General features: G+C 26.4%; 1 protein-coding gene across 10 annotated transcripts in view; it reads right to left on the minus strand.

Moving 5' to 3' along the window:
- Window positions 1-19,798, minus strand: part of mbl (muscleblind) — a 255,772-nt gene extending 235,974 nt beyond the window's left edge. For 8 of the 10 annotated variants that reach the window (XR_010576658.1, XR_010576657.1, XM_065514569.1 and 5 more), the window contains exon 1: window positions 19,655-19,798. The gene's annotated coding sequence lies outside the window, so the exon portion shown is untranslated. Of the gene's footprint in view, window positions 1-10,879; window positions 11,503-19,654 lie in introns of those variants that run through there. The other 2 variants (XM_065514575.1, XM_065514557.1) reach the window with 2 other exon arrangements.
- Between the last annotated feature and the right edge of the window lie 733 nt (window positions 19,799-20,531).

A 20,531-nucleotide genomic window follows, 5' to 3' on the forward strand; every position in this document is an offset into this window, starting at 1 on the left:
GAGCAAATACTAATCATTTAAAGCAATCTGTTTTAGTTATTAGCCGCCAAAGTTAAAAAATACAGATAATTTCATCTTAAAATGAATTTAACATTAGTGTTTAGAAAAACTATTACAACTTTGGTATTTTTCCATCAAATCATATAATTGATATCTCATTTAATTCAGAATAAATCATGGTTTCACATTTTCAGAGAAAATACTAATCATTTAAAGCAACCTGTTTAAGTTATTAGCCGCCAAAGTTAAAAAACGCAGATAATTTCATCTTAATTGGAATTTAACATTAGTGTTTAGAAAATCTATTACAACTTTGGTATTTTTTCATCAAATCATATAAATGATATCTCATTTTATTCAGAATAAATCATAGTTTCACTCATCTAAAGAAAATAGAGATCATTTAGAGCAAACTGTTTAAGTTATTAGCCGTCAAAGTAAAAAAAAAAAACAGAGATAATTTTATATTAAAATGTATTTTAAAGTAGTGTTTAGAAAAACTATTACAACTTTGGTATTTTTCCATGAAATTTAATAAATGATATCTTATTTTATTCATAATAAATCATGATTTCAGATTATTAAAGAAAGTAGTAATCATTTAAAGCAAACTATTTAAGTTATTAGCCGTCAAAGTTAAAAAAAAATAAAAAAAATGCATCTCAAAAAGAGGTTTACATCAGTTTTCGCATATCACAGCTTGTAGGGAACGAATGTGTTCTACAATTATTTGCGAGCACAAGGCTCCCATTTAATACTTTTGAAAAATATTCAATTCAGTTTACTGAGTTCTAAAAAATATAAGATATTTGACCAATGTCCATTGATAATTTTTTAGACAAACTTTCAATTTCCCTTTTCGGTAAAGGGCCACAACTTTGGTATTTGTCCATCAAATTATATAATTGATATCTCAATTTATTCAAAATAAATCATGATTTCAGATTATTAATGAAAATAGAAAACATTTAAAGCAAACTATTTAAGTTATTAGCCGGCAAAGTTAAAAAAATCATCTCAAAAATAGGTTTACAGCAGTTTTCGCCTCTCACAACTTCACGCAGAGAAAAAACATGGTTGTGGTAACCATAAACTAAGAGCAACATATTATGATCAGATTTTTGCTTGTAGTCCAAAACATATTATGATCATTATTAGTATCATAAAATATCATAATATGTTCTGAAATAATCAAATTATGATAAAAATCAATCATAATATGTTTTGAAATAATCATATTATGATAAAAAACAATCATAATATGACCCAGAGTCATCATATTTATGACCCAGTTAAATCATATTATGATCCAAAACGATCATATTATGATCCAAAGCAATCATATTATTATTAAAATTTATTTTTGGAAATACAAAATTTTAATAGGATTTAGTTTTAAAGTACTAAATTCACAATTAAAATATTATTGATAAAATCAAATTTATTGTTATTCGCTCTAGGAAAGTTAAAGATAATATACAAATAAAACTATAGAGCGAATGGGAATTACAGACACTCAAAATTTACTTGTAAAAACAACACAGCTTAGACAAACACCAGCACTCACAAATGGTTGGAAAAAAGACTATTAAAAGTAAACATATTTTGTTTGCATTTTAAAAATATTATGACTACATAATATAATATGTTTACCTATTTATCATTATATAGTTGTTGTAAAAATATTTTGTTTGCATCTTAAACATATTATGACTACGCGTATATAAACTTAACATTTAATGGTTGTATATAAAAATAATATGTTTACCTAATTATCATTATTTAGTTGTTCGAAAACCATATTCATATTTATAATTGCGATGAAAATATAAACGTTTACAGTAACTATAATATTGTTAAAATTAAATTAAAACAATAATTATATGTTTACGACAACAATATATTGTTACAGAGAACATAGTATAGTTGTCGTAACCATGTCCAACCATGTTTTTTCTCTGCGTGTTGTAGGTAACGAATGTGTTCTACAATTTTTTGCGAGCACAAGGCTCCCATTTAATACTTTTGAAAAATATTCAATTCACTTTACTGAGTTCTAAAAAATATAAGAAATTTGAGCAATTTTCATGATTATTTTTTAGACAAACTTTTAATTTCCCTTTTCGGAAAAAGGCCCACAACTTTGGTATTTTTCAAACAATTTTTAATAAATTATAGCTTATTTTTGTTCACAACAAATCATGATTTCGGATTATTTATTAAGTCCCTAATTATTTCAAAAAATTTGAAAATTAATTGCCGCCAAAGTTAAAAAACCTAAAAAATTTAATTTTAGAAAGAGTTCTAAAACAGTGGTCGGCAAGCAAATTTTTCAGCGCTTTACATAAATGCCACACCCTCACGAGGTAGGGTAAACGCTCCTATAGTCGGCATGACCCAGTAGTCGGCATTTTTGACTTAAAAGCTTAATAAATAAGAATAACGATAATTTTATACAAAAGTAAGATTTAACTTTAATTAAACATACACTCATTTATCTTTATGTAATGTTTAAATTTGGGTGAGATGAGTATTTTCATCTATTTTTGTCCTCATTAAGTGACCATCTTTCAACTGGTGCGGAAGTGCCTGTTTTTTAAGAAATTTTTTAGTGGCAAGACCAACTAAAACAAGTTAGTAACCATATCAATTTAAGTAATATTTTTACCAGAGTGGTGTTAACAGATAAAACTTTGTTTAAATATTACCTACAATATGAAAGTTTTCACAAAATATATTTTTTTTGGTTATTTTAATTGATGCCGTCATTAGGAACAAAAATTTCTATGATTTTCAATAGTCGGCATAGTGATGCCGACTTCAGGAAAATTGCTAATTTTTTGTATTAAGCTCAAATTCTACAAATTTGTTTATTACTCATCTCTCTTGACAATAGATTTGGAGAAAATGAGTTTGAAATGAGTTTACCCAATAGTCGGCACAGTTTTAATTGAGCATTTTAAGAACTGCCGAGTATAGGAGACCAAGCATCCTGAACTCGGCAGCAGCTTTTTATTTGACTGGAGATCGTTAAACAGAGTAATATTTAGAGATTCAGTAGGTATTATTAATTCTAACATCTTAGAATTCCAAATATGGACACTCCAGAAAAAAAACCCATGCACCAATATCCTGAAAAAGCCTTAAAATATTTTCTATGCGAGAGAAGGCCCGATTTCTGTATTAGGTGCCAGTAAACAATATGGAGTTCCGCGTTCAAAAATATAGGACAAATTATACGGTTCCGAAGGTCCTATGAGAATGGGGCCGCAAACAGTGTTATCTAATTCCAAAGAAAGTGAGGATTAACTTAACACGGTTCAATCAATCGTGAAGGAAGAGCAGCAAACCACACCATTTGTATATGATCTACCCGGAAAGAAATGGTATAAAGGGGTTTTTAAACTGTTCTCTCTAAAATAATCATGTAAGGTACCTTAATAAACAGGCTCTTTACTAAATCAGTTGGAGTTATTAGTAGGTGATCGGCCTGAAAATGAGAAAAGAAACGGATTTGGATCTAGCTTTTGAAATAGTCAACCGACTAGCTCCTAATATGAGCGTAGAATTGATTCCGATGACATTATCGAAGAGAACAATAACTTAAAAATAAATTATCAAACTATTGAAATTGTGAGTAATCTTACCATAGAGGCAGGCACGTTCATAATTAACAAGGAAAAGTTGAAAATATGGTAGTATCGCCAACTTTAGCTGCAGAAAATCACAATGAAACGTTGAAACCTGTTCACTACTCATCTCCAACTTTATCAAATAATTATTCAAATACTTGGTTTCAGCCTTTTAACTGTTCAAGTCCAATCCCAACAAGTTGTAGTTGTACATTTCAAATTTTTTCAAAGTTTTTTAATAATATTATGGTCACTGGGATATTGTATATGATTGCGGTAACCATAATATGTTTACGTTACTATTAACATGATTGTAAATAAATATATATTTATGGCAATCATTTTCATGATAATGATTTATCATAATATGTTGATCTCAGGATATGATAACCATAATCCTAGAACAACACAATATGTTGTCATAAACATGGTTGCCACAAACACATAAATATTTACTACAATCATATGTATATATGATTGCTACAATGATGTGAATGGTAACTTAAACATAAAATAAACATAAATGGTTACCGCAAACATATACATAATTACAGTGACCATAATAGAAAAATAAAATAAACCAAAACAAATTAAAAAAGGAAGATAAAACGAGTTAGGGGCACATGTGAAGAGGATTTGGACACAGATCCTGAGGATGATGGTCTAAAAACGTAGGATATGATATTTGCCCACAGAGGTTTCACCTCAAATGTACTAATTTATGTTTTTTATTAGTATTTATTTAAATGGCTGATATTTTAAATAAAAAATAACTTGAATTCTTTTAAGATTTTATTCTTTTCTTAATAAAAAATGCTATGCCGACAATTGGGTCACAAATTGCCGACATTAGGATCAAGGGTGCCGACTTCGGGTACAAATCGTGTTTTTTCAAAAAAACGTAAATTGCTCAAATTTAATAAAAACAGCTTGAAAAGAATTAATTGAGTCTAAAACTATACAAATTACTAAACAACAATAACCCATTTACATCCCAATACCATGTTCGCACTCATAATGGTATTACTTTAAAAACTGAAAAAAAGTTAAACTGCCGACTACTGGTGCATTCACCCTATATGCTTTAGAAATAATTAATAATCTGATTATTTGGTTTAAAATAATTTAAAAATTCCAACAACTTCCATGGATTGATAAATCAGCCTAAATTTAAATTTCAAAGTTGTAAAATTTTGGTAGTTTTTCAGCAATATAAATATACATGGCTCATTTTATTCAGAATAGATCATAATTACAGAATATAGATTCATTTAGAGGTCATTTCAAACTAAATTTTTCATGATTTCAGATGAAACAAAGTTAGAAAACACAATGAATTTAATCTCCGAAAGTGTTCTCTTTCACCATAAGACATGGCTCATTTTATTTGGAATAAAACAGATCATTTGACGACAAATATAGCCGCTCTCTGCATTGAATTGTATAATTTTTGTATGAAAAATGTCAGTAAAATATCAGTACCTGTTACAATAAAAAACAAGTAAGAGTGCTATATTCGGCTATGCCGAATCTTATATACCCTTCACCTTTGTTGTGGATGCATTATTATTTTTTATAATTAGTATATATGTATGTACATTGCCCACTTTCAGCGTACAGCATCCTAAATTTATCAAGAACACAAAAAACAACAACAACGCCAAACGAAACAAAACACCAAAAGAAAAAACAAAATACGCAAGGCAATGAAACCAACACACATCCAAACATACGTTTAATTGTATAAAAAACAACGCCAAAAGAAACAAAATACGCAAAGCATGCACATTAAAACATACGATTTGTTGATTTTTTGTCAAAAAAACCAACACACAACCAAACAATCGTTTAGTTGTATAAAAAACAACAACAACGCCAAAAGAAACAAAACACAAAAAAAAAACAAAATACGCAAAGAATGCACATCCAAAAACATACGTTTTGTTGCTTTTTTGTCAAAAAAACCAACACACAACCAAACAAACGTTTAGTTGTATAAAAAACAACAACAACGCCAAAAGAAACAAAAAAAAAACCAAATACACAAAGCTTGCACACCCAAGCATACGTTTTGTTGTTTTTTTGTCAAAGCATGCAATACATTGTGTTTTTTGATGAAATTTTCAGAGGTTGTCTCGGATTTTTGCTCATATCTCCGTTATTTATGGACGGATTTTGCTGATTTTAAATAGCAAAATTCTCGAAAGTATGTCTGACAGAATTGTTGAAGATTTGGATCCCGGAGATATCTGGGGCCTTCAGAAAATTGATTTCAACAGACAGACAGACAGACGGACAGACAGACAGACAGACAGACAGACAGACAGACAGACAGACGGACATGGCTTAATCGACTCCGCTATCTATAAGGATCCAGAATATATATACTTTATAGGGTCGGAAATGAAAAATGTAGAAATTACAAACGGAATGACAAACTTATATATACCCTTCTCACGAAGCTGAAGGGTATAATAACCAGAGATTGAGAAAATGGCCAAATTGTTTTAGAACAGTGGTCGGCACTAAAATCTATTAGGTACCGTTTTTGTTGGTTATTCTTTAAAGTATTTTTTTAACTTTTTCATTAAACTCTTTATACCTATAATAATATTGTTTTGTAATAAGCAGAATGATTCACTCAATTCGGTTTGCTTCTTAATTCCAAAACTTATAACATTTTTAATTCTTTCCATCTTAAATAAATTTATGAGATTTTTCAAGCTTAATTTGATTTTGATGAATAATACTTATTAAGTTTTTTTTAATTCACAAAAAAACACCAAAAATTAACACGCCAAAAAACTTCCATCACATTTAAGAAACTTTAAACAGCATGACTTCATATGATTAGTTAACGAAATCCAACTACAACAAATAAAAAAACAACAACACTAACAAAAAAAAAAGTAAAATAAATTAATTTATAATAAAGAAATGTCAAAGATCTTCCAATAACCAGATACATTTTTTTTGTGTTAAACTCCAGCTGAAAATAGTAAAAAACAAGAAAAAAAAACTACACAAAAAAGCACAAAAAGAAAAAAAAACAATAATAAGAAAGATACACACATAAAGGTTAAGAGAAGGCACACATAGAGCAACAACACAAACAACAAGAAACGATTTTTAAATAAAAACCAAATACGGAGATGATGATTGATCTTACAACAACAACACAAATCAACCAAACAAAGTCGAAAAGCGATCATACACACACACTCACCCCACAAATATTAAACCCACCAAATAAAAAAAAAACACAACAAACGAAAAAAAAAACTTTAAAAAGACCACAAAAGAGTTTCGTAAGAATTACTAAAACAACATCAACACTAACAAATATATTTACAAACATATAAACAAATACACATCACAAGAAATACGATCAGATCACATTTTAAACGAAAATTAATACAGTGCTTTAAATTAGTATGCAGCTGCTAAGACGCTGTTGCTAGCAGCAGCCATAATAACAGTTTCACTGCGGCCTCATCTTTTAACTTAGCAGTTATGTTGAAGAAGAGTCAAGAGAGAGTGTAAGTGTTTAACAGAGAGGGGCAATAATTCTGGGTACTTAATTAACAGACTGTTATTAAAGTGAGAGTAATAAATGAGGGGGTTTGCTATTAAATAGTGTTGCTAAATTCATGCTAGATTTGAAATTGCCGCCATTTGTGCTGTAAAGTGTTGATATCCCTAAACAGTTTAACAAATTGTTAAACAACATCTCAAAAATAATGAAAATTTGGCGGACACAGTTCGAAAATTTTGAACAAAATATTGTTGGAATATCGATTTAAGTTTGTCATCTGTGAACACAGTAATTGAAATATTCAGGGAGATTGACACAATTGTTGAAATTAAATACTTAGGTCGTTCAAATATAAAATTTCAATATGAAAATCTAAAAAATAAACTTTTCACGAATTTTATTCGATTATAAGATTTTTTTTCATTCGAATAATTATCTGAATATTTTTATACTTATGAACTTTTAGCGTAATAATCAAGAAAAAACTTCTCGGAATAATTTTTTTTCCATTTATACGGCTCTTTATAGGAACATTTTGCAATTATTCGTTAAATTCGTTAAATAAAATAACCGAATATTTTTTTAGAATAATCTTTATTTGATTATTCATAATAAAAATCGATAAGATTTATGTATACGAAATTTTATTCGATTATTCGTTATTTTATTCGAATAATTATCTGAATAATTTTTGGATAAATTTTTTATAATTCTTAAATTTGAACCTAATAATCAAGAAACAACTTGCCGGAATAACTTTTTGATTTATTCGGTTCTTTTCACGAATATATTGCAATTATTCGTTAGTTTATTCGAGTAATTATACGAATATTTTTGTAGAATAATAATACAAAATAATATTCAAATAAAAATCGATAAGATTAATGTTTCACGAAATTTTATTCGATTATTCGTTATTTTATTCGAATAATTATCCGAATATTTTTTGTAAAATTTTTTAATAATTTTGAAATTTTACCTAATAACCAATAAACTGTTTTTCGGAATAATTTCTTAATTTATTCGTTTCATTAGTGGAATATTTTGCAATTATTCGTTAGTTTATACGAAAAATTAAACGAATATTTTTGTAAAATAATCTAGTTATTGTGATTATTCAAAATTAAAATCGATAAGTTTAATGTTTCACGAAATTTTATTCGATTATTTGTTATTTTATTCGAATAATTATCCGAATATTTGTTGAATAAATTCTTAATGATTGGGAAATTTGTCTGTAATAATCATGAAACTACTTTCCGGAATATTTTTTTTTTTTTGATTTATTCGGTTCTTTTTACGAATATTTTGCAATTATTCGTTAAATTATTCAAATAAATAATCGAATATTTTTGTAGAATAATCTGCTTAATTTGATTATTCAAAATAAAACTCTATAAGATTAACGTTTCAAGAAATTTTATTCGATTATTTGTTATTTTATTCGAATAATTATCCGAATATTTTTTGAAAATTTTTTTTAATAATATTGAAATTTTACCGTAATAACCAAGAAACTACTTTTCGGAATAATTTCTTAATTTATTCGGTTCATTGTAGAATATTTAGCAATTATTCGTTAATTTATTCGAAAAATTAGGCGAATATTTTTGTAAAATAATATAGTAATTGTGATTATTCAAAATAAAAATCGATAAGATTAACGTTTCACGAAATTGTATTTGATTATTTTGTTATTTTATTCGAATAATTATCCGAATATTTTTTGGATAAATTCTTAATGATTGGAAAATTTGTCTGTAATAATCAAGAAACTTCTTTCCGGTATATTTTTTTTTTTGATTTATTCGGTTCTTTTTACGAATATTTTGCAATTATTCGTTAAATTATTCAAATAAATAACCGAATATTTTTGTAGAATAATCTGCTTAATTTGATTATTCAAAATAAAACTCTATAAGATTAACGTTTCATGAAATTTTAGTCGATTATTTTTATTTTATTCGAATAATTATCCGAATATTTTTTGAAATTTTTTTTTAATAATTTTTAAATTTTACCCTACTAACCAAGAAACTGCTTTTCGGAATAATTTCTTAATTTATTCGGTTCATTAGTGGAATATTTTGCAATTATTCGTTAGTTTATTCGAAAAATTAGACGAAAAATTTTGTAAAATAATCTAGTTATTATGATTATTCAAAACAAAAATCGATATGATTAACGTTTCCCGAAATTTTATTCGTTATTTTATTCGAATAATTATCCGAATATTTTTCGGATAAATTCTTAATAATTGTGAAATTTTTCGGTAATAATCATGAAACTACTTTCCGAAATATTTTTTTATCATTTATTCGGTTCTGTATACGAATATTTTGCAATTGTTCGTTAGTTTATTCGAAAAATTATACGAATATTTTTGACAAATTATTGTGATTTTTAAAACAAAATCGATAAGATTAACGGTTTTACAAAATTTTATTCGATTATTCGTTGTTTTATTCGAATAATTATGCGAATAATTTTTGGATAAATTCTCAAAAATTGTGAAATTTTACCGTAATAATTAAGAAACTACTTTCCGTAATATTTTTTTTATTTATTCGGTTCTTTATACGAATATTTTGCAATTATTCGTTAATTTATTCGAATAACTATACGAATCTTTCTGTAGAATAATCTGCTTATTTTGATTATTCAAGATAAAAATGTATAACATTAATGTTTCACGGAATTTTATTCGATTATTCGAATATTTTTTCGATTAATTCTTAATAATTGTGAAATTTTACCTAAAAATCAAGAAACTATTTTCCGGAATAATATTTTAATTTATTCGATTTATTAGTCGAATAATTATTCCCATATTTTTTGGAAAATTTTTTAATAAATGGAAAATGTTACCGTACTAATCAAGAAACTCTTTCTCGATATATTTTTTTATTTATTCGGTTCTTTATACGAATATTTTGCAATTTAGTTTATTCGAAAAATTATATGAATAGTTTTGTAAAATTGTCTGGGTTATTATGACTTTTCAAAATAAATATCGTAAAAATTAACATTTCACGTAATTATATTCGATTATTCGCTATTTTATTCGAATAATTATCCGAATATTTTTTGCATAAATCCCTTATAATTGTGAAATTTATCCGTAATAATCAACTAGGTATTTCTCGTAATATTTTTTTAATTTATTCGATTCATTAGTCGAACATTATTCGTTAGTTTATTGACAGGATTTATCTTCATCCCATTTATTTGATGAATTTTTAATTAAAATCATTAAAAATAATTGAGATTTCTTTATTTCATTTTTATTTAAGTTGTCCCCTTTAGAAAAACTTTAAAACAAAAAGTATTTTTTCATTATATAAAAAAGAATTAAAGTTTGTTCTAGGATTAACTATTTAAATATTTTATTTTTATAACACCTACACCTACAGTCTGTCCCTACTTTATAAGCCAAACACTGTATTAAATCCAGAGTTAAATAAAAAAAAAATAACAAATCGCACAAGATGCTTTAACAGCAACATCATAATCATCATTATCATCTTCGCTAAAAAATAACAACAAATTAACACACTCATCTTAACAAAAAATGTTGAAAGGGGAAAAGGAAGTGGCGAAGGAGTGCGTGAGTGTGTATGAGTCGTCTGCTTAGCTAGACTGAAGTTTATTTTTTATTTAAGAATTAACAGAAAAATAATTAAAACACTTTTATTCTGATAACTACTCGTACCTTGTTAAAATGTAGTTGTAGTAGCAGAAATTCTAGTTGCCTTAAATGGTTGTTGTTTTCTTAATTATTATTTCATTAATAATTTTCTCTTCTGTGTTTTTGTTGTTTTTGCAAATTTTTCACCAAACACTTTGTTTTTTTTTTTTTTGTTAATTAATTTCCTTGTAGTAAGTAGTTGTTATGGTTGTTGCTGTTATTGTATAGATTTACTGTTATAAAACAGCTTAATGCTCTTTTGTTTAAAGCTCTCTTCAACATGAGAGTAGCTGTGTTATTGATTTGTGTAGAGTTTGTGTGTTGTTAAGAAATGACGTCATAAAATGCCGGTTTTTGTTATTGTTTTTATTTATTGACATTTATATTTTAATTGTTGTTGCTGTTTTTTTTTTTTATTTTGCGTACTTTTTTTTTGTTTGTTTTTGTTGACAAATGTTAGACTAGCAAAATATTAAGCAGCGGTGTTATTTTTTATTGTTCTTATTTTTTCTCGTTGCTGTTATTATTAACACTCACTCGTTTATTTACTTTTTATTTGTTTTTAAAATATATTTTTTGTGTTGTTGTTGGTTATCTTTAACAATTATTTAATTTTCTTAATTTAGAAATTGTTAAAAAACACACTGTTTTAGTTTTTGTTTTAAAAATTGTTGTAACTGAAATTTGAAAGTGAAGATGTAAAGAAGGTAAAAAATTAAGGGATTTTTTTTAAAGGATTTTTAAATAAATTAAATATTTTAAGTTTTTTAAACAATTTGTTATATTATTAAGGTATGTTTTGCTAAATGTTGTTTTAAATTTTCAATATTTCTTGTTTTTTAATAAAATTTAATATGTTTTTGAAGGAATTTTTTTATTCATTAAAAATGTTTGTTTCTTTTTTTAGATTTTTATTTAAAAAGTTTAGTTTTATAGGTATTTGATTAAATTTAATACATTTTTGGAGGAATTTTTTTATTCATTAAAGATTTTTGTTTCTTTTTTTTAAGATTTTTATTTAAAAAGTTTAGGTATTTTTAAAGAGTTGACAATATTTTTCAATTTAATTGTAGTTTATCTTAATTATTCATAATAAAAAAATAAAATACCTAATTATTCATTAAATTTCATTATTTTAACGAATTTTTTATGCCTTTAATTAGTTTAAATTAATTGATACTCCTTAAATGGCGCATCGGATCGCATTCCAGATAATTGAATTGCTTTAAAAACCAGAGCCATATAAATAGAAAAAGCTGGATTTCATGATCATGCTCATGGATTTCAATATTCAACAAATGATACCAAGACTTCTTTAAGAATCAAGAGAGAAGTTATAATCCCACGGATTTTGAAGTGTAACCTGGTCTCTATTGAAAAATGTTACGAGATAAAACGTTTGTTAATGCTAGAAAACCCCAAAGAATTTACGAAAGGTTTAACTGTCAAACGAACTGTCATACTGCGCTCACTTTTTGACACTTATGATCAGTATACTCTGGCAATTTACAATGCTCCCAAATTAACCAAATTTACTTTGAAAATCTGTCATCGATTCGCGCAACTTAGAGACGTTTGTTTTATCACAAAATTGTGTTCAGCGATGAGGCTCATTTTTGCCTTAAAAGATTTGATAGTAAAACAAATAGCCACATATGGAGTGAGACCAACAAAAACCAGACTCCATTACATCCAGAAAAATTCAACGTTTGGAACTTATTTATTCAAAAACAAGTAAGAAAGTATGGTCGGTCAAGCCTGACCATATAATACCCTACACTAAGTAAAAGAGCAAAAACATTTTTCTTTTAAAATTTCAATAATTTATATTTTTGAGTGATTTTCGGAAGTGGGCCTTATATGGGGGCTATGACCAATTATGGACCGATCACCATGAAATTAGGTCGTGTGATTTGTGTCTATATGAAAGTTTATTATGTTAAATTTTGTGTGTATACCAACATTTTTAAGCGATTTATGCACGTTAAAGTGATTTTCGGATGCGAATCTATATGGGAGCTATGACTAATTATGGACCGATCGTAACAAAATTTGGTGACATGAATTTTGTATATATAAAACTTATTTGGAGAGGAATTTGTGGAAATACATTTATAAATTAAACATTTATGACTGATAAAGTCCAATTTCGGAAGGACATTTGTATGGGGGCTAGGTGAAATAATGGACCGATTTCAGCCAGTTTCAATAGGCTCCGTCCTTGGGCTGAAAAAATAATATGTACCGAATTTGATCGAAATATCTTCAAAATTTCGACCTGTACTCTGCGCACATGGACAGCCAGCCAGACGGACGGACGGACATCGTTAATCGACTCAGAAAGTGATTCTAAGTCGATCGGTATACTTTAAGGTGGGTGTTAGACTAATATTTTTGGTCGTTATAAACATCTGCACAAACGCATTCTACCCTCCCCACTATGGTGGTGTAAGGTAGAATGCTAGAGTTAAGCTCAATGGAGATCATTACCGCACCATGATCAATTATTTCTTATTTGAAAATATGATTGACATTGATACATGCGAGATGTGGTTTCAATAGGATGGCGCTACGGTGACCTTAACCATCGATTTATTGAAATCAAAATTTGGCGAAAATTTGATTTGGAAAAATGGAACTATCAATTGGCCTCCAAGGTCGTGCATTTGACAACTCTCGATTATTTGCTGTTGGGCCATGTGAAGTCACTGGTTTATGCTGATAAGGCAGCAACAATTGACGTCGATCGTTTCAGTGTGTTTGAACTCTATCAATAAACTGTAACGATTAAAAAACTAAAATTACAACTACAGTTTGAGTCGGAAAAAAGCCAACCAACTGTAGAGGGAATGTAGGAAAAGATAAACTCACTGTTTATTGTTGGAGTTTTGTTTAACCTTTGATATTTTTACAAATAAAGCTTGAGTGTCTGTAATTCTCATTCACTCTATAGCATGATTTGTATAATATCTTTAGTTTTTCTAAAGCCTTTTGGGAAAAGGTTTCTTGATGATCTGGCCTAAGCAACCAGTGAATAGCTTATCCCCCAACAATAAGTGTCAGTGAATTTATCAATAATTGGGAAATTTAGCACAATTCTTACTATAATATTAATTTTGTATTCCCGTATAACTCTTGATTAAAAAAATTATAAACGAGCACCTTAGCTTTGTTTTAAAAAATTTTCCACATTTTAAGTTGCAAAAACGTAAACAATTCTGGTTGAATTCGAAACTGTCAATAATTGTAATAAATAAATAACACAATCCTACAAAGAATGAACAGGATTATGGCCACAAACTCAGTCTCTCAGAAGTATGAGATTTTAATTTACTCTAATGGTTCAAAGACGGAAACGGTCAAAGGTTATTGAATTTTCTTCGATGGCTGCTCAATATCTGTCCAATGATGGCATCTGAAGAAATGAAAATGTAGACAAATGTGCAATAAACGGATCGTTTTTAGACGAACCTGTAGAACGGAGCGATGTTAGCATCCCTTCGTTTGTCATAACGAATATGATCGATAAATGGTGGGTGCTCAGAGAAGGTATATTTCTCATTTATAAATAAGTCTTTCAGAATTTTCCAACTTAAGCTAACATACTTTAAATATTTTCTTTTTCATATCCTAACGAATTGATCGTCACTAAATTTATAACCGATATCAAAAAGATCATATTATTTCTTAAAACATTTGAAAATAGATTAAAATTTCACAAAATATTAAGTGTTTTACAACAATATGCATTGAATAGCTTTAACATTTGACTTGTCCTAATGTATTTTTAAGTAATTTATTTAAGTCGTTATTAAAAACATTTCTATATCTTAATTTAATCATTAATAAAATATTTTATTATGTGTTTTTTGGTTTGTGTTAAAATATGTAGCAGTTAATATGCATTTGTTTTATTTAGCTATAAAAAATTTAATTACACACAAAAAACAAAAAGATTTAAATTTATTAAAAACAATTTGTAAACTAATATTAAAAAAGGAAATTACATTTTGGAGTATCTGACTAAATGCAAGATTTTGTTGCATTTTTAAACAAATATTCTTAATATTCCTGCCATTGTTTTATAGGGGAGAGTTGAAAAAAAAAATATTTTGAAATAGCAATTAATCAGTTTATCAAATAAGGCTTCCTAAAAGTGATTTTAACAATGAATCACAGAAAAAAATTTACTAAGAATTATATTTATTTTATTACAAAATAAACGTAGGCCAAAAACTGCAAGTGGCAAAGAAAAGAACTTCCAAAGAAGCATAAAAAAGTAGAATAAAATTCAATTAACATTTCACTGGTGTTGAAAAACAGCTTTGTCATTAAATAAATGCAATAAAACAGGCCAAACATTTCTACTGGCAAAATAGGACTTCAAAAGAAGCGGAAAAGAAGTAGTAGAACATAGAATTAACATTTCACTTGTGTTGAAAAACAGCTTTGATGGCCTTTTGCAATTCTAAACCGGGTACATTAAATAAATGCAATAAAACAGGCCAATATTGCAACCGGCATAAAAGAACTTCCAAAGAAGTAGTAGAAAGTTGAATTAACATTTCACTGGTATTGAAAAATAGCTTTGATAAAATAAATGCAATAAAACAGGCCAAATATTACAAGTGGCCTAAAAGAACTTCCAAACATTTCACAGGTGTTGAAAAATGGCTTTGATGGCCTTTTGTAATACTAAAACGAGTTCAAAATAAACGTTTAAAGTGACTACACTCTAGATTACTTAGAGGCACAACAAGAAAATAAACTGAAACCAGTTTGAACGAACTTGATTTAATTAAAGAACTTTTATAGGACATATTTGGCAGTTGTTTTCAAAGTGATTCGCCTACAAATACTTTTCCACTTCCCACATTTTTTTAGATATTCCTTAAAAACCATTCAAACTTGCAGAAGTTCCAATTTTCACAGACTAGATGGTCAACATGGTTCATCTTATATCTCAACAGTTTTTTAGCAAATTTAAATTTCTGAAAGCTCTAAAATTTTTATAAACACCTTTATTCCAAGATATATACGACTGCAGCAATGCAATATTTTATAGAAATTAATGTTCTCCTGACCTTTGAAAAGTCTTTTAATTTTAGCACTAGGAATAAGGGGATTAGTCTTTTACCCCATTTTATTTGTAATTAAATTTTAATTTTAGCAAAGGTTTTTTAAAACTTTTAATTCACTTTATGTAGGATTTATTCATAATGAAATTTTTAACTTATTAAAGGTTTTTTTTAAAAATATTTTGTTAAAACTTTTGCTAAAACAAAAAGTTTACTAATAATAAGCGGTTCAATTTCAGATTAATACACATAGATCGGAAACATTCTTGTTAAAGACCTAACTCAAATGTCAAAAGCCTAAGGGCTGAGAATGTATAAGTAAGAAAAACTATATGACAACAAAAACAACACTCACATGTATGATTTTTTGAATAATTTTTTGAGTTTTCTTTTAGTTTCCGTTCTATGTATATTTCTCTATGATTGTATCACAATTATTCATAATGACATTTTTATACAACAAATTTTATATAGAAATTTTCATTTAGAAATCTTTAATAAACAACAGATTTTATCTATATATATAAAAATGAAATGGTCTATGTATGTAATGGCATCACGGCTGGAGCGATTTGGCTGATTTTTTTATTGGATTCGAAATTTTCAGGAGTAAAACTCGGAATTTTTTTTTTGATTCCAGTCAACTTTAATAAAAAAGCTCCCTAAAGTATGCAATACAAATTTAGATATTTTATTTGCAAATAAATAAGAACAGGCAGGTGTATGTGGGTTGGAGAAACTTGAAGAACTAACATTAGTACATGCTACCGGGCGAAGCCGGGCGGGTCAACTGGTTATGAATAAATTTCAAAATATTTCAAATTTCATTAAATTTGTTTATTTGATTTTATATTTATTAAATGATTTTAATGCACATTTTTATTTTTTTTTTTGAATATTCATAATTGGCCCAATTTGCATTTTTATTGGAATTCAAGTTGAGAGCAAGTGTAATTCAAGCCTTGAATTATAGTTGTATTACACTTTATATTAATAGCATTCTCCAGTAAAAAGGAAATATAAATTCAAGCCATAGGTTCTTTAAGGTCTGTTTCACGATGTCATAAGATTGAGTCGAAAAAAATTTAAAAACTGTTGTTTTTCATACAAATTTTTTTGACTCATTTTTCTTTTGACATCTTTCGAAACAAGTCTTTAATTTCATCAAATCAAATTCCAACAAAATGTTCAAGTGCTTGAATTTTTGGGGCTTTGTTGCTTATTCGGGTAGGATTAATTTTTTTAAATTCTTAAAGATTTTATACAATTGCTGAATTTTTTTTTTAAGGTTTTGTTGATTTAGATTTTATAATTTCTTGCATTTTTTTTTAAATATGTATTTTAAACATGTAGGTTTTGTATAGTTTTTAAATGGTTTAGCAAAGATAAAACCTATTATTCTAAAGAGCCAGGAATCACCCCCTCAAAGAGCTAAATATTAGAAAACAACACTTTTCATACACTTAAAGAAGAATTTAAATTCCAATTAGACTTTTTAAAGTTCAAAACATAGAGAATAGACATAGAGCGGAAACACTACTGTCAAAGACCTAACTCAGTTGTCAGAAACCTAAGTGGTGAGAATGTATTAGTAGAAAAAACTATGTGAAAACAAAAACAGCACTCGTAGTGTGATTATTTTGAGTAATTTTTTTGTTTGAATTTTTTCCAAGTTTCTGCTCTATGTTTCTCTATGGTTCAAGAGTTCATCAATAATTTTGTTTTAAAATTTGAAAAGTTCCAACAAATTTTCAAAAAACATATTATTGCTTTTAAAGTTTCAAAAGTCTACATTTTTTTAATACATGTTAAGAATTTATATTTTTTTAATTTTATTAAATTTGATATAGAATTTTAAAAAAATTTCAAAATATTTTTTTTATAGAATTGAATTTTTTTATAGATTTATAATTTTTTGTTGTAATCTCGTTTTAAAATAATTTCTATTATTTTAATTTTTTGTATTTTTTATAAAATTTCAAACTCAAATATTTTTTATAAATTTGAAAATCGAAAAAATTGTATTTTAAATTATTTAATTAAGTAAATAATTTCAAAATAAATTTTTTTGGAAATTTTCAAATTTATAAAAAAAAATTTTGAGTTTGAAATAATTTATATTTTAATAAATTTATAAAAAAAATTAATTTTTTATATAATAATGTAAAGAATTTCAAAACATATTTTTTTTTTTGGCAATTTTCGAATTTTTAAAAAAAAGTTCAGAGTTTGAAAAATTTATATTTATGATTTCAATAAATTTATACCAAAAATTAAATATTTTTAATTATGCGTACATATTAATGTAAATAATTTTAAAACACAATTTTTTTTGGGAATTTTCAAATTTATAAAAAAAATTGAATTTGAAATATTTTATAGGTATTTCATTAAATTTATAAAAGAAATTAACCACCATATAAAACAAAAACAAATTTTCGAAATTTTGTTTAACAAATTTGTGACGTGATTCACAAAATTAGGGCCTAAATAAATTTTTAGAGCCTTATTCCTAATAAATTTTTAAATTTATGAAAGGTTTATAAAACAAGATTTCCATACAAAATTTGTTTTATAAATCTTTGATACATTTAAAAATCGATTAGGAATAAGGCTCTAAAAATTTATTTAGGCCCTAATTTTGTGAATAACGTCACAAATTTGTTAAACAAAATTTCGAAAATTTGTTTTTGTTTTATATACAAATTCTTAACAGAACAAATGCACCCAAGCGTTGATTTGCCTTTCATAATTTGAAAATTTTTTTTATAAAACAAAAACAAATTTTTAAAATTTGCTTTCCATATAGGTAAATATCACTTTGGTGACGTGATTTACAAAATTTGGGTCTTAAAAATTTTAAATAATGCATCAGAATATTATTGTTTCAACTTTAATTATTATCCATTATTTTGAAACTTTTGTACATAATATTTTTTAAGAAATTTCAATTTTCTATGTGTTTTTTTTTTTTTTGCTTTTGCCACCAAATTGCTTATCTTTCAATTGCCGATTTTTAAACTTAATAATTGTTATTAATTGCTAGAAGTTTATGACAAAAAATTTCATAAATATTAAAAATTTGCAATAAATTTCTTTAAGTTTTTTTTTATATGTTTATTTTAAATTTCTTAAAGTTTTAAATGATTTTTCTTTCCATTTCGCAGATTTTCTTTTTCAAACACTTTACAATTTTTTATAATTTGTTTTCTTAAATTGGTTTTAAAAAATCGCTGTTTGTTAATTTTGTTTATAGCTTTTTTTTATTTAAAATTATTTTTATTTCCAAAATTTTGTGTTATTTTTTTTTTTGTTTGTTTATTTCTTTAAAATGTAAGCAATTCATTTAGGTATAATTTTATATTTCATTTCATTGTGTTGTTGTTTGTTTATAAAATTTCCAAAATTTCTTTATTTAAATTTAACCCATTTTTGTGTTGTTTTTTTTTGGTTGTTTAAATAAAAATTTCCGTGTTTTATTATGATTATTTTTTGATTTCCAAACTTTTTTTTATGATGATTTTTTTTTTTTACAAAAATAAACAAATCACACTTACGCACACCACACACACTCACTCACAAACATAGGCTTATATATAAAAAAAACACTTACACTCTGACAAAAACAAAGACTCAAATTTATAACAAATACAATAAAAAAGAATTATGAAAATTGTACTTGTATTATTTAAACAAATATGAAGTAAAAACAAATAAATACCCGTCCGTTGTAGATTTTAAGCAAAAATTTAGATTTTGTAATCAAATTTTATTTATGATTTCTTCTTGATATTCTTTTGTTATTTTTTTTTATGAAATATTTAGAGAAATTTTTATTTTCTTTTATTTTGTTAATTTTTTTTTTTATTTTTCAATATATTTTTTTTTCAATTTAACGTTCCTTTAGCGTTTTCAAGCAAAAAAGTAAAAAGGCTGTGCAGTGCTCAGCGCCTGTTCACAGACTGAATTTGTACATTTACTCTGGGGCTCTCAATTACCAAAAACATTCATTTCTTGTGTTAAGATAACGTCATCTGTAAAGAAACAGAAATACACACAGATACACTCATACAGGCGCACACACTTACAAAAAGCACAACAATAAACAGACTTGAAAAGCAAAAAAAAAAAACACTCACTTTTAACACTAACTATACAACAAACAAACGAAAAATACACACAAAACAACAACAACAATAACTAACTAACTTTGAAAGCAAAAGCAATGAGAAAGAAATACATATCTGTAAATTTTATAGAGCACTCTTAAAAACACACAACAATAAAACAACAAAAACAACATGCACTCTTTCATGAAAAGCCATCAGCCAAGAAGAAGAAGAACAAGCTACAAAAACAAAAATACTACAACCAGTTTTCTGTGAAACTACTAGAGAGTGTGTGTGGCTGTGAGAGCATGGCCCCCTCAAGAAAATAACAGCAACAACAAACACACAAATATTAAATAAGAAAAAGACCAACCAACAACAGCAACAACTAAACAAAACCCCATACAATATTTTGCAGACAATATTTTTGTTGTATTGTGTGTGTTTTCCTCTTTTATTTTTGTTTTTATTTTTTTCTGTTTGGATTTC

The sequence above is a fragment of the Calliphora vicina genome, chromosome 5 (genome assembly GCF_958450345.1).
Source record: "Calliphora vicina chromosome 5, idCalVici1.1, whole genome shotgun sequence".
Classification (NCBI taxonomy): Eukaryota; Metazoa; Arthropoda; class Insecta; order Diptera; family Calliphoridae; genus Calliphora; species Calliphora vicina.